General features: G+C 44.6%; 1 protein-coding gene across 1 annotated transcript in view; it reads left to right on the top strand.

Annotated features, from left to right (window-relative positions):
* The window catches only part of sgpl1 (sphingosine-1-phosphate lyase 1), a 96,430-nt gene that overhangs the window by 548 nt on the left and 82,631 nt on the right, over nt 1-13,251 (top strand). The window lies entirely within an intron of this gene.

Genomic DNA, 13,251 nt, shown 5'->3' with positions numbered 1-13,251 from the left:
CGTTGCACTGTGATGTCGTACCACAGTGGCTGGTGTTCCACCTGTGATGTCACGGCGTTGCACCCATGATGTCGTACCACAGTGGCTGGCGATCCACCTGTGATGTCATGGTGTTCCACCTGTGATGTACCACAGTGGCTGGCGATCCACCTGTGATGTCACGGCGTTGCACTGTGATGTCGTACCACAGTGGCTGGCGTCCCACCCGTGATGTCGTACCACAGTGGCTGGCGATCCACCTGTGATGTCATGGTGTTCCACCTGTGATGTCGTACCACAGTGGCTGGTGATCCACCTGTGATGTCATGGTGTCCCACCTGTGATGTCGTACCACAGTGGCTGGCGTCCCACCCATGATGTTGTATCACAGTGGCTGGCGATCCACCTGTGATGTCACGGCGGTGCACTGTGATGTCGTACCACAGTGGCTGGCGTCCCACCCGTGATGTCGTACCACAGTGGCTGGCGATCCACCTGTGATGTCATGGTGTTCCACCTGTGATGTCGTACCACAGTGGCTGGTGATCCACCTGTGATGTCATGGTGTCCCACCTGTGATGTCGTACCACAGTGGCTGGCGTCCCACCCATGATGTTGTACCACAGTGGCTGGCGATCCACCTGTGATGTCAAGGCGTTGCACTGTGATGTCATACCACAGTGGCTGGCATTCCACCTGTGATGTCACGGCGTTGCACTGTGATGTCGTACCACAGTGGCTGGCGATCCACCTGTGATGTACCACAGTGGCTGGCGTCCCACCCGTGATGTCGTACCACAGTGGCTGGCGATCCACTTGTGACGTCACGGCGTTGCACTGTGATGTTGTACCACAGTGGCTGGCGTCCCACCCGTGATGTCGTACCACAGTGGCTGGCGATCCACTTGTGACGTCACGGCGTTGCACTGTGATGTTGTACCACAGTGGCTGGCGATCCACCTGTGATGTCATGGTGTCCCACCTGTGATGTCGTACCACAGTGGCTGGCGATCCACCTGTGATGTCAAGGCGTTGCACTGTGATGTCATACCACAGTGGCTGGCATTCCACCTGTGATGTCACGGCGTTGCACTGTGATGTCGTACCACAGTGGCTGGTGATCCACCTGTGATGTCGTACCACAGTGGCTGGTGATCCACCTGTGATGTCGTACCACAGTGGCTGGCGATCCACCTGTGATGTCATGGTGTTGCACTGTGATGTCGTACCACAGTGGCTGGCGATCCACCTGTGATGTCGTACCACAGTGGCTGGCGCCCCACCCATGATGTCGTACCACAGTGGCTGGCATCCCACCCGTGGTGTCGTACCACAGTGGCTGGCATTCCACTTGTGATGTAACTGCGTTGCACTGTGATGTCGTACCACAGTGGCTGGCGATCCACCTGTGATGTCGTACCACAGTGGCTGGCGTCCCACCTGTGATGTCGCGGCGTCCCACCCGTGATGTCGCGGCGTCCCACCCGTGATGTTGTACCACAGTGGCTGGCATCCCACCCGTGATGTCATACCGCAGTTGCTGGCGTCCCACCCGTGATGTCGTACCTCAGTGGCTGGCGTCCCACCCGTGATGTCGTACCACAGTGGCTGGCGTCCCACCCGTGATGTCGTACCACAGTGGCTGGCGTCCCACCCGTGATGTCGTACCACAGTGGCAGGCGTCCCACCCGTGATGTCGTACCACAATGGCTGGCGTTCCACTCGTGATGTCACACCAGTATGTTGCAGTTTAAATCTGTGCTGAACCCTAATTTGTGTTGTGATTGTGGGCTTGCAGTGTTTCCCTGATCTCCTTAGCGATATAATAGTAATTTGCATGATAGGTCAGCAGTTAATATACTGCATAATCCGAGACAGCGAGCACTCTCACTGACTCAATGTGCTTTGATCATATTTTTATGTTTACTTGCACTGGGTCTAATACTTAACTTATTAGTCTTCACATTAACATTTAAAAGCTATGTTTTGCCTCTCTCTTGGAATTTATCCTGCCATTTCACTTTGGTCCTGAAAGAATGGTGCAGACTTAAAGCAACCTTTGAGATTCCATGGTGCTGTGTGTGTTATAAACGAGGAAAATCGCCATCAACCATCGTTGAAATTAGCTAATTATCTACACAAACTCGTGTAAAGTTCAACCCCATATTTTTGGCCAAAAAATATCTGGAATTTTCCATATATCTCATTTAAAAGTCGACCCTAGATCTTCACAGATAACAAATCAGCAGTTGCAAGAACCTCAGATGTATTGTCAGATTATGCACATGACATTACATACAATCCTGAGACTCTGTACCTGAATGTTACAATGAGGAAATTATTTTGTTTCTACGTTATTATGTGTTTTGATGTTCAATTTGTACAAATGTAAGTTTACAGATTCCTTAAGTTTATTATCGACCAAGCACTATCATGACCTGAAGTATATCACACCACCATTTCTTATTTAAAATTTCAGATTTATCGTTTGAGTACACACATGACATCACAAACAACCCTGAGATTCTTTTTCCTGTGAGCAAGGAAGAATTACCTCTTATTGGTAGTGCAAAAAAACTGTACTCAATATACATGTAAACAGTCAAAGAAATGTAAATAAATTTTCTGCGCAATCAGACAGGAAAAAAAAGTTCAAAAGTAACAGTCCTTATCGAGTACCTGATTGAGTTTGTTGTTGAGGAGTCTGATGATGGAGGGGTAGCATTGTTCCTAAACCTGATGATGTGAGTCGTGTGGCACCTATACCTCTTTCCTGATGGCAGCATCGAGAACAGAGCATGTGCTGGGTGCTCTCCGACAGCATTGATCCCCGCAGATGTCCTCAATGGTGGGGAGGTGAGATGTCCACTACCTTTTGCACAGCTTTGCGCTTGGGGGTATTGATGTCCCCATACCAGACCGTGATGCAACTGGTCTGGTATAGGGACACCAATATAATGCTATAAACTCGATTGACCATATGAATGTACTTCACTATAATTACTGTATCCATGAATGGGTACTTAATACCATGACTACCATAAAATTATGAAAGCTTTTACAAAGTACCCTCCTCTGTTTGCTGTTCATTGTGTTATTGAACTTTATTTGTTTGGAAATCATTTGGACTTCTGCTAATATAGTATTTTGGAACTAGTGCTTATCTCTCTCTGACTGTAAGAGGCGTTTAGGCAATTCCTGCCAATGGTGAATTTGTCTGCCTTGCAGCAGGCAAAAAGAAATTTAATGTAATATGGCACTGTTTTATTCCTAAGATAATAAATTGAATCTTTAAATCTTGAATTTCAGCCCCTCAAAAGTATCCATGTAATAGCTGACACAATTAATTTAACATTAAAAAATGAACTGGAAAATTGCACTTTTACACGAGTACATACAGTATTACCCTTGTTTGTGAAATACCTTTTATTTACATGCATAGCAATAGTGTTTCAAACGCAGTTTGGTTATGGAGTGCTTCGACTAACTTGAGGTGTGACGAGGTACTGCATAAATGTGGGAAGTAATTCAGCTGCCAGTACATCATAAGTTTCTTGTTGGGTGATTTATTTTCCTGTGACTTGAGTCAGCTGCCCTATGGTCAAATGTCATATGATCATGTTGCTGAATACAGGGAGAATTGGGATAAGGAAGAATCTGCAGTTTTCAAACTTGCAATAACTCCTGTTTTGAACAGAAGCTATTTGTGGAGACAATGAGGAAGATTTTGTTTTTCTGTCCTCTCTGAGCTGTGCAAATCTCCTTTGGAACAGTAAATTTGGTCAGAGACCAGGAGGCTTAAGGCTTGGAGGAGAACAAAATGTACAGGTGCAGTTGGCCTGTGGATCACAGACAGCAATGAGGAAGCATACAAGAGGGAGGTAGTTCAGCTCGATGAGTGGTGCCACAACAGCCTTGCACTCAATGTTAGCAAAACCAAAGAAATGATTGTGGACTTGAGGAGGAAACCAGGAAAACACAAACCAGTCCTCAACAAGGAGTCAGTGGTGGGAAGGGTCAAGAACTTTAAATTCCCGGGTGTCAACATCTCCGAGAATCTGTCCTGGTTCCTCCACGTCGATGCAATTACGGAGATGGCTCACCATTGGCTATATTTGATGAGGAGTTTGAAGAGATTCGGTACGTCACTGAAGACTCTCGAAAACTTCGATAGGTGTACCATAGAGAGCATTCTGTCAGGTTGTATCAATGTCTGGTACGGAATGCCAGTGCTCAGGGCAAGAAAAAAACTCCAGAGGGTTGTTAACCCAGCCTGTGACATCACAGGCACCAGTCTTCACTCCATCAAGGACATCTACAAGAGGTGGTGACTTAAAAAAAGAAGCCTCTATCCTCAAAGACCCCCACCACCCAGGATCACTCTGCTACCATCGGGGAAAAGATATAGGAGCCTGAACACGAGCACTCAGCAGCACAAGGACAGTTTCTTCCGCTTTGCCTCAGATTCCTGAATGAACAATGAACCATTGACACAATCTGACTTTGTCTTTTTCTTGAACTGTATTTATTTATTTTGGAAACTGGTTTATTATAAATGTTTGCACTGCAATGCTGCTGGAAATACAACGAATTTCATGACATCCTCATGATATTAAATTCTGATTCTGATAGCTGCCAACATAACCGACATTTTGGATTTCAGCCCTTCATCAAGTATGAGAATATGCCAGTGAGCATCAGAACAAAAAAATGGGGGTGGGGGGAAGGGGGTGGCAGAGCAGGAGATGATAGATGGAGAAGGGAGGAAGGGGACAGCAGCACTGAGGGAGGGGGAAAGGCAGGGCTGTGAAGGTGAAAGAACTGGAAAGGCAGGAAATGGGGGAGGGGGAAGAAAAAGCGAGCAGGTTTAATGGAAAGCAGTAAAGTCAATGTTCGTGCGATGTGGCTGGAGGGTTTCCAGACAGAAAATAAGATGGTGTTCCTCCATTCTGCAGGTGGTCAGGGTGGGATAATACATAAGGCCATGGACAGACATGTGACCGCGGGAGTGTGACCAAACTGAAATGGTTGGCCACTGGGACATGGTTGTGGACGGAGTGGAGGTGCTGAGCGAAGTGATCTCCCAGTAAATAAGTCCTCTGGATGAACAAATGAAGTGTTGCTTTATATGAAAGGCCTGTTTGGGCCCTCAGACTATGGTGTGGGCACAAGTGTCGCACCTCTTGCTGGCACAGGGGGAGGTGCTGCAGATATGATAGGTGGGGAGGGATGAGTGCATGAGGGAATTACGGATGGTGTGGTCCCTGTGGAAGGCCAAGAGAGGAGGAGCGGGAAAGATATGTCTGTTAGTGGGATCCTGTAGTAAGTTCTGTAAATTCCGGTAGATGATGTGTAGGATGTGGAGGCTGGTGGGGTAGTAGGTGAGGATAAGGGGGATTCTATGTTGGTTGGATCTGGGACAGAGGGGGCCAGGGCAGATGAGCAGGAAATGGAGGAGATGCAGATGAGGTCTGAGTTGACAGTGGTGGAGGGGAAGCCACGTTTGTGGAAGAAGGCAGATATTTCAGAAGCTCTGGACCGGAAGACCTCATCTTGGGAACAGATGAGACGAAGATGGATAAAATGAGAGAAGGGGATAGCATCCTTGCAGAGGGGCAGGGTGTGAGGAAGTGTAGTTCAGGTAGTTGTGGGAGTTGGAGGGTTTACAGTATATGTCAATGGAAAGCTTGTCTCCCAAGATGGAGATAGAGAGATCAAGGAAGGGAAGAATATTTTCTGAGATGAACCAGGTGAGTTTGAGGTCAGGATGGAATTTGGATGCCAAGTGGATGAAGTTGACAAGTTCATTGTGGGTGCATAAGGCAGCCCCAGTATAGTTGTCCATATACCGGAGGAAGAGTTGGACCTGCAGCATGGATTGCTCCACAAAGCCTACAAACAGGCATGCCATGGCTACTCCTTTAATTTGGATAAAGTGGGATGAATTGAAGAAGTTATTGAGGGTGAGGATATTTTGCCAGGTGCAGGAGGGTGGTGGTAGAAGGTGACGGGTTCAGGAAGAAGTGAAGTGCTTTCAGACCTCTGTGTGGAGGGATAGAGGCATAAAATGATTGGTCACCCATCCTGAAAATGACGCTTGCCAGTGTTTTCTCATACTTTGATGAAGGGCTCTAGCCTGAAACGTCAAGTATGTATCTCTGCCTTTACTACATAAAGGACACTGTTTGACCTGCTGAGTTTCTCCAGGATTTTGTATTTTTTACTACGAAGTCCCAGTAGTTGTGTGTGAATCTGATCTTAGACATTGCAGCAGTATCCATTTTTAAGGCAACAACATATTTGTATTGTTCCTTCAGTGATAAAATATCTCAAGGTGCATCACTGGCTCATGACCAAAGAATCTATGATTCCAGAGCTGCAAGGGAAGATGTTTTGTTGAGAGTGATGACTAAGGACCTAGTTTATAAGGAATAACTTGGATAGAAGTGGACATTGGCTTGGTGTGTGTACTAACAATGCAGAAATATTCTGTGAGTCGCACAAAAACTGCACGTGCTGGAATCTTGAGCAAAAGGTGAGAAGCTGGAGGAATTCGACGGCGTGAATAGCACCCATGGGTAGAAATGGACTTTGCTTGGGGTGTCTTCATCGAGACGATATGTTAGGAGAGCTGGTTTTGGAGTTTTTAGCACACTCCAATTGTCCAATTTTAGCAATGAATTCGTGCTCCCTGCTCTCAGCCCTGGATGGCCTTGTTCTGTTTTTGTAGCCATATCCTTTGTTCGGTACTCTGCACCAGAGGAAACAGGGTGGATAGAGAAAGGTGGTCAACTTCCTTTTTTTTTAAACTGTTGAAACTTGGCCACCCGTAATATTCTGCACTGTAAGAATACATAATAATATCACATCCATAGTTGAACGGGTAATTATTTACGTAACTCAAAGGTTGTAATTACCTTGCCCCTCCCCTCCCCTCCCCCTCTCTCTCCTCTCCCCCTCCCTCTCTCTTTCCATCCTCCTCGTCCCTTCTCCCCCTCCTTTCCTCTCCACCTCTTTCCCCTTTCCATCTCCTTCCTCTCTCTATCCCCCTCTTTCCCTCCCCTTCTCTCCCCCGCCCCATAATTGAGGACAAAAATGTACTGCCACTTGTTTTTACACTAACAAGCTTTTTAACCTTCAGGTGTACTGTCTTTCTGATTTAAGAGAAATCACAAGCCCAGTCTTCTCTCAGGTGAAGTAGAAGTTCCTGCAGTGCTGTATCACAGAGCAGGGAGTTGTCCCACTTTCTTGAAAGCATTTATTGCCCAATCAACAAGAATTGATTGTCCATTTATAATCACACTGTACTTTGTGTAAGCTTGCAGCCTATGTTTTTTACATTACAGTGGTACATGCACCCGTCAAAGGTACAACATAACTGATTTTAAAATGAGGGCTAGTCCATGAGGCACAGTGCCGTAGATCTGGGGAGCCTAGATTAAATAACTCAAATGGAATAAAGAAGAACCAGAGAACACTACAGCACAGAAACAAGCCCTTGATCCCTCCAGTCTGCCCCGAACCATTACTCTGGCTTGTCCCACTGTGCTGCTTCTATCTGCTATCTCCTGATATATTCGTTCTTCTAATTCTCCCTGGCTATTTGGCTGTTATAATAAACCCCATTATAGTGATCAGCCTCTTCTCGTGTCAAAGGTCATTAGTCTTCTTTCATTCAGCTCTCCACCCTCTTCCCTCTCCATTCTCAGAGCCATCCCTTCTCTCCCTGCTTGCTGGTGTGCCTTTCCATCCTTATCCCTCTTGCCGTTTTTCCTTCAATCATGGTTTCTGCAGACTTTTGTGTTTTACTCATTTAACTGCAGTTTGGTACCGAGTTATTTGGAGCAGCACACAAAATGCTGGAGGAACTCAGTGAATCAGGCAGTATCTATAGAAGGCAATAGATAGTTAGGAGGATAGGCTTCTGCCTTAAACGTTGACCAACCATGGCTTTCTATGGATGCTACCTGACCTGCTGAGTTCCTCCAGCATTCAGTGTGCAACACCAGTCTGCAGACACTGTGATTGTTGTGAAAACACCCCTGAATGCTGGAGGAACTCAGCTGGTCTTTCAGTGTCCAAAAAAGGCAAATATGTCTTGCCGACATTTTGGACCTGAGCCCTTCTTCAAGGAATAAGCAGAATGAGCCTTTTGTCAGTCAGGATTATGAAATTTTCTGAGATTTCTTGCTTTTGCCTCATTCTGCTTATTCCTTGAAAAAGGGTTCAGGCCCGAAATGTCGGCACTAGATCTGCTTTTTATGGTCACTGAAAGATGAGCTAAGTTCCTCCAGCATTCTGTCTGTGTTGCACCTGTTTTCCACAGTCTGGAGCTTCTCTTGTTTGCCTGGATTATTTAGAGGTTCTTTTTGCTTCCAGAATGTGTTTTGATTTAATCATGTGGCAACATTTGGTGCTGGGGTTGGAAAGTAATCTGAGGGCATCCAGGAAGTATTGGTGAAAACAATACGAGTTTGTAGAAATGCAAAATCTGCAGATGCTGGAATTTTGAGCAGACAAAGAATTGCTGAAGGAACTCAGGTCAGGCAGTATCCACGGGTAGAAATGGTCAGGCAATATTTCAGCTGTGAACCCTTTCTCAATACTAGTTTATGTTTGGTGTCAGTTACTTGGAGGAAAATGCCAGAATTGCAAGATGCCATTAATTTCTCTTGGATTACCTCAGTCCAGAAATTGTTAGCTTTAACCTTCAAATGTGCCTTGCTGCTTTGCATATAGTAAGGTTCTCTGGGTCAATGCTAGTTGAGAACGTGGGAATAGATTAATTATCATTTCCTGGAATCACATTTTGTGTCTTTTCAAATTATTGATACCTTGGTGCTTTGTTTAAAAAGATATTTTGGTCGCCAAACTACAGGAAGGATATCAATAAGCTTGAAAGAGTGCAGAGAAGATTTACTATGATGTTGCTGGGTCTTCAGGAGTTGAGTTACAGAGTAGGATTAAACAGGCGAGGACCTCATAATGAAGGGAGATTTGATAAGAAGTTTTCAAAATTATGTGAGGGAAAGAGTAAGTGCAAGAAGGCTCTTTCCACTCAGATTAGGAGAGATAAATATGTGGCTTTAGGGTGAAAGGGGAAAGGTTTAGGGGGAACATTAGAGGGAACTTTTTCACAGAGTGTGGAATGAGTTTCCATCTAACATGGTAAATGAAGGGTTATGGAATGGGTGCAGGTCAGTGGGATTAGCGGTATAGTCTTTTCAGCACCGACTAGAAGGGTGGAATGGCGTGTTTTCTGTGCTGTAGTGTTCTATGGTTCTAATATGTGCTATTGAAAAGTAAAGTAAAACAATGAGAGGCTATTTTCAGTGTTGCTCGCACTCTCTTTGAGAGAGCCTAAAGCATGATGTACTTTTAGAGGACAGACCTGACTGCAATGATGTTTGTGTAGAATAACCAGCAGGTTCTGATGGTTCAGTGTTTCTGGTTTAGAAACTTTGATGGGAGATAAGGCACCAGACATAACTTGTTCTTTGATCTATTGCTTTGGGATCTGTGAAAGACAAAATTGGGCCTCTGTTTCGAGCAGTGGTTCTCAACTTTAAGTGATCCTTATGCCATCGGTGCTCTGTGATTAGTAAGGGATTGCTTAAATTTAAGGTGGTATGTGAGTGCGAAGGGGAAGGTTGAGAATCACTGCTCTAGACCCAATTGTAACTGAAATATTTTGCTTGAGAAAAATTGTTATTGGCCTATTTCCTTTGGAGTTATGAAACCGTGCACATCACAAGTCAATTAGGGACGATTAAAACAGTGGTTTTTCAAACTTTTTCTTTTCACTCATATGCCACCTTAAGCAATGCCTTACTAATCACAGAGCACCTATTGGCATAGGGAATACTTAAAGTGGTCTGTGAGTGGAAAGGAAAAAGGTTGAGAATCACTGGTTTAGAAGCTCCTCTAAAACAACTGTGATCCACCCCAGTGGATTTTATGCTCAAACATGTGCACTAGTATCTGGATGGACTGGGCTTGAGCCTCCCTCAATCTCAAAATATACGTTAAATGTGTGCATTGCAGCAATGATAATCAAGACATTTTAGAACATGTACAGGAGCTCTTTTGGACAATGCTTTCTCCACAGTGAATGGAATGAGATCAAAAAAATGTGAATTGTTATATATGTTTTTTCCTTCCCTTTATTTTATTTCTTGAATATTAAAAATACTTGGTGTATTTCTTGACAATTGCATCATGTAAGATTGCATTGCTCCCATACATTGTATTTATGCATAGAACAAAAAAACTATGCATCCATTCAAAAAATTCTCTTCATTGCTCCTAACCAAGCTAAAAGATAATTGGAGTGTAATCAGTCTCCCATATCCCATGCTTGAAATTGTTATTAGAGTTATGCAAGCTCTACTGTCATATCTTCACCACAAGCAAAGTTAACTCATTCTGGAGTTAATGACTGCAAATGCATCTAGCCTGGCAATTAATGTTTAACTTGCCCACCAACATCCTTCTCTCCCGACCTCCTGGAATCTCACTTCCATTTGTGTTCTTTTGCACATTTCCCTCCTCCCTCTTCCCTTTCCATCACTTCACAAGGGATGAGTGTTCCAATGAAGTACCCTGGATGTTTTGTCTAAATTAAGAATATAATTTTAAAATGGGCTACAGCATCATCTTAATTTTAAATCTCTGTTTGATAAGCTCTGTTGCTGAAGGCCTCTGCAAGTGTGACAAGACATGCCCAGATCTCAGCACTGTTCTGTATACTTTAGAGCATTATCAACCTTTTTTTTGCTATGTCTTCCTTTGAACTCTGCTTCAAGTTTAGATTTTTAACATTTAAAATTTGACATATAGCATGGTATCAGGTCCTTTCAGCTCACCAACCCACCAACTATACCCAGTTGATCTACAATCCCAGTACATTTTGAAGGGTGGAAAGATTCCAGAGCAAACCCACGCAGACACGGGGAGAACGTACAAACTCCTTACAGACAGCGCCAGATTCAAGCCCCAGGTTTCCAGAGAAGCAGTCAAGTTCAGTTGATTTCTTCTGTATTTCTAATGACTTCAACATGAAGGTGGACTGGGATAAGACTTCAACATGAAGGTGGACTGGGATAAGACTTCAACATGAAGGTGGACTGGGATAAGACTTCAACATGAAGGTGGACTGGGATAATCAGACGGGGGCAGGAACACAAGAGAGTGAGTTTATTGAATTTCTCCGAGATACTTTCTTGGAGCAGCTAGTGGAGGAACCTACCGGGGGGAGTCGATTCTGGACTTGGTGCTGTGCAGCGACGCAGAGTTAATAAGTGACCTCGATGTAGGGGAGCCATTAGGGAATAGTGACCATGGTATGGTTACTTTTGAGCTGCAATTAGAAAGGGAAAAAAGAAAGGAAGTCAGAAGCATCTGTACTGCAGTTAAATAAAGGGGATTATGCAGCTATGAGGGAGGAACTAGCCAAAATAAAATGGAAAGATACACTAGCTGGGAGGACAACTGGGGAAAAATGGCAGGTATTTTTGGACATTTTTCACAGGATTCAGGACAAATTTATTCCAAAGTGGAGGAAAGGCTCTAGGAGATGCAAATGGCAGCCGTGGCTAACTAATGAAATCAAGTGCAATATCAAATCCAAAGGGAGTAAGTATAAGATAGTGAAGCGGAGTGGGAAGTTAGAGGATTGGGAAACTTTCAAAGAGCATCAGAGGGTAACTAAGAAAGTCATAAGAGAGGGGAAAATGAAGTACGAGAGGAAATTAGCAAATAACATAATGGAGGATAGCAAAAGCTTTTTTAAATATGTGAAGAGGAAGAAATTGGTTCAGTCTAAAATTGGTCCATTAAGAATGGAAAAGGGTGAAATTATTACCGGAAACAAGGAGATGGCTGAGAAATTTAACAAATACTTTGCAACTGTCTTCACCAAGGAGGATATAGGTTATGGTCAGTTAGGGGGTAGTGGTCATGCGGTATCAAGAGACTTGGGGAACTTTCCTGGGGAAGTAGGGGATCTAATGGATATCTGGATCCAGAAGCAGGAGGTTGTGAGTAAATTGTTGGGACTGAGGGCTGATAAATCCCCAGGGCCTGATAGGCTGCATCCCAGGGTGCTTAAAGAAGTTGCTATGGAAATTGTGGAGGCACTAGTCGACATTTTCCAAAGTTTCATAGATTCGGGGGAGGTCCCTGAGGATTGGAGAGTGGCTGATGTGGTGCCGATTTTTAAGAAGGGAGGGAGGGAGAAAACGGGAAATTATAGACCGGTCAGCCTGACGTCAGTGGTGGGGAAGATATTGGAATCTATCATAAAAGGAGTAATAGCAGAACACTTAGGCAGAAATAATAGTATAAAGGCTAGTCAGCATGGATTCCTTAAGGGTAAGTCATGCTTGACTAACCTTCTGGAATTTTTCGAGGATGTGACAAAGAGGGTGGACTTGGGAGAGCCAGTGGATGTGGTGTATTTGGACTTCCAGAAGGCCTTTGATAAGGTACCGCACAGGAGACTAGTGGGCAAGATCAGGGAGCATGGTATTGGAGGTAAGGTGCTGACATGGATAGGAAATTGGTTAAGAAATAGGAAACAAAGGGTTGGAGTAAGCGGGTCTTTTTCAGGATGGCAGGATGTGACGAGTGGAGTGCCGCAGGGATCGGTATTGGGTCCTCAGTTGTTTGTAATTTATGTAAATGATTTGGATGAGGGGATTATTAATAACATGAGCAAATTTGCAGATGACACTAAACTGGGTGGCGGTGTGAGGAGGATGTCAGGAAAATGCAGAGGGACTTGGACAGGTTGGGGGAGTGGGCTGCTGAATGGAAGATGACGTTCAATGTGAGCAAATGTGAGGTTATCCATTTTGGGGGCAATAATAGGAAAGCTGAGTATTATTTAAATGGAGACAAGCTAGGGAGTGGGGAGGTGCAAATGGATTTGGGTGTACTTGTTCACCGGTCACTGAAGGCTAACATGCAGGTTCAGAAAGCTGTGAAGAAGGCAAATGGCATGTTGGCTTTCATAAAGAGGGGATTGGAGTATAGGAACAGAGATGCCCTTCTGCAGTTGTACAGGGCCCTGGTGAGACCCCACCTGGAGTATTGCATCCAGTTCTGGTCTCCAATTTTGAGGAAGGACATACTAGCTATAGAGGGTGTGCAGTGCAGATTTACAAGGTTAGTTCCAGGGATGGCAGGGTTGACATATGCTGAAAGGCTAGAAAAACTGGACTTGTATCTGATGGACTTTAGAAGGATGAGGGGGGACATGATTGAGGTATA

The sequence above is a fragment of the Narcine bancroftii genome, chromosome 6 (genome assembly GCF_036971445.1).
Source record: "Narcine bancroftii isolate sNarBan1 chromosome 6, sNarBan1.hap1, whole genome shotgun sequence".
Taxonomy (NCBI): domain Eukaryota; kingdom Metazoa; phylum Chordata; class Chondrichthyes; order Torpediniformes; family Narcinidae; genus Narcine; species Narcine bancroftii.
The sequence above is the reverse complement of the archived record's forward strand: the minus strand, read 5'-3'. Positions and strand labels throughout refer to the sequence as shown.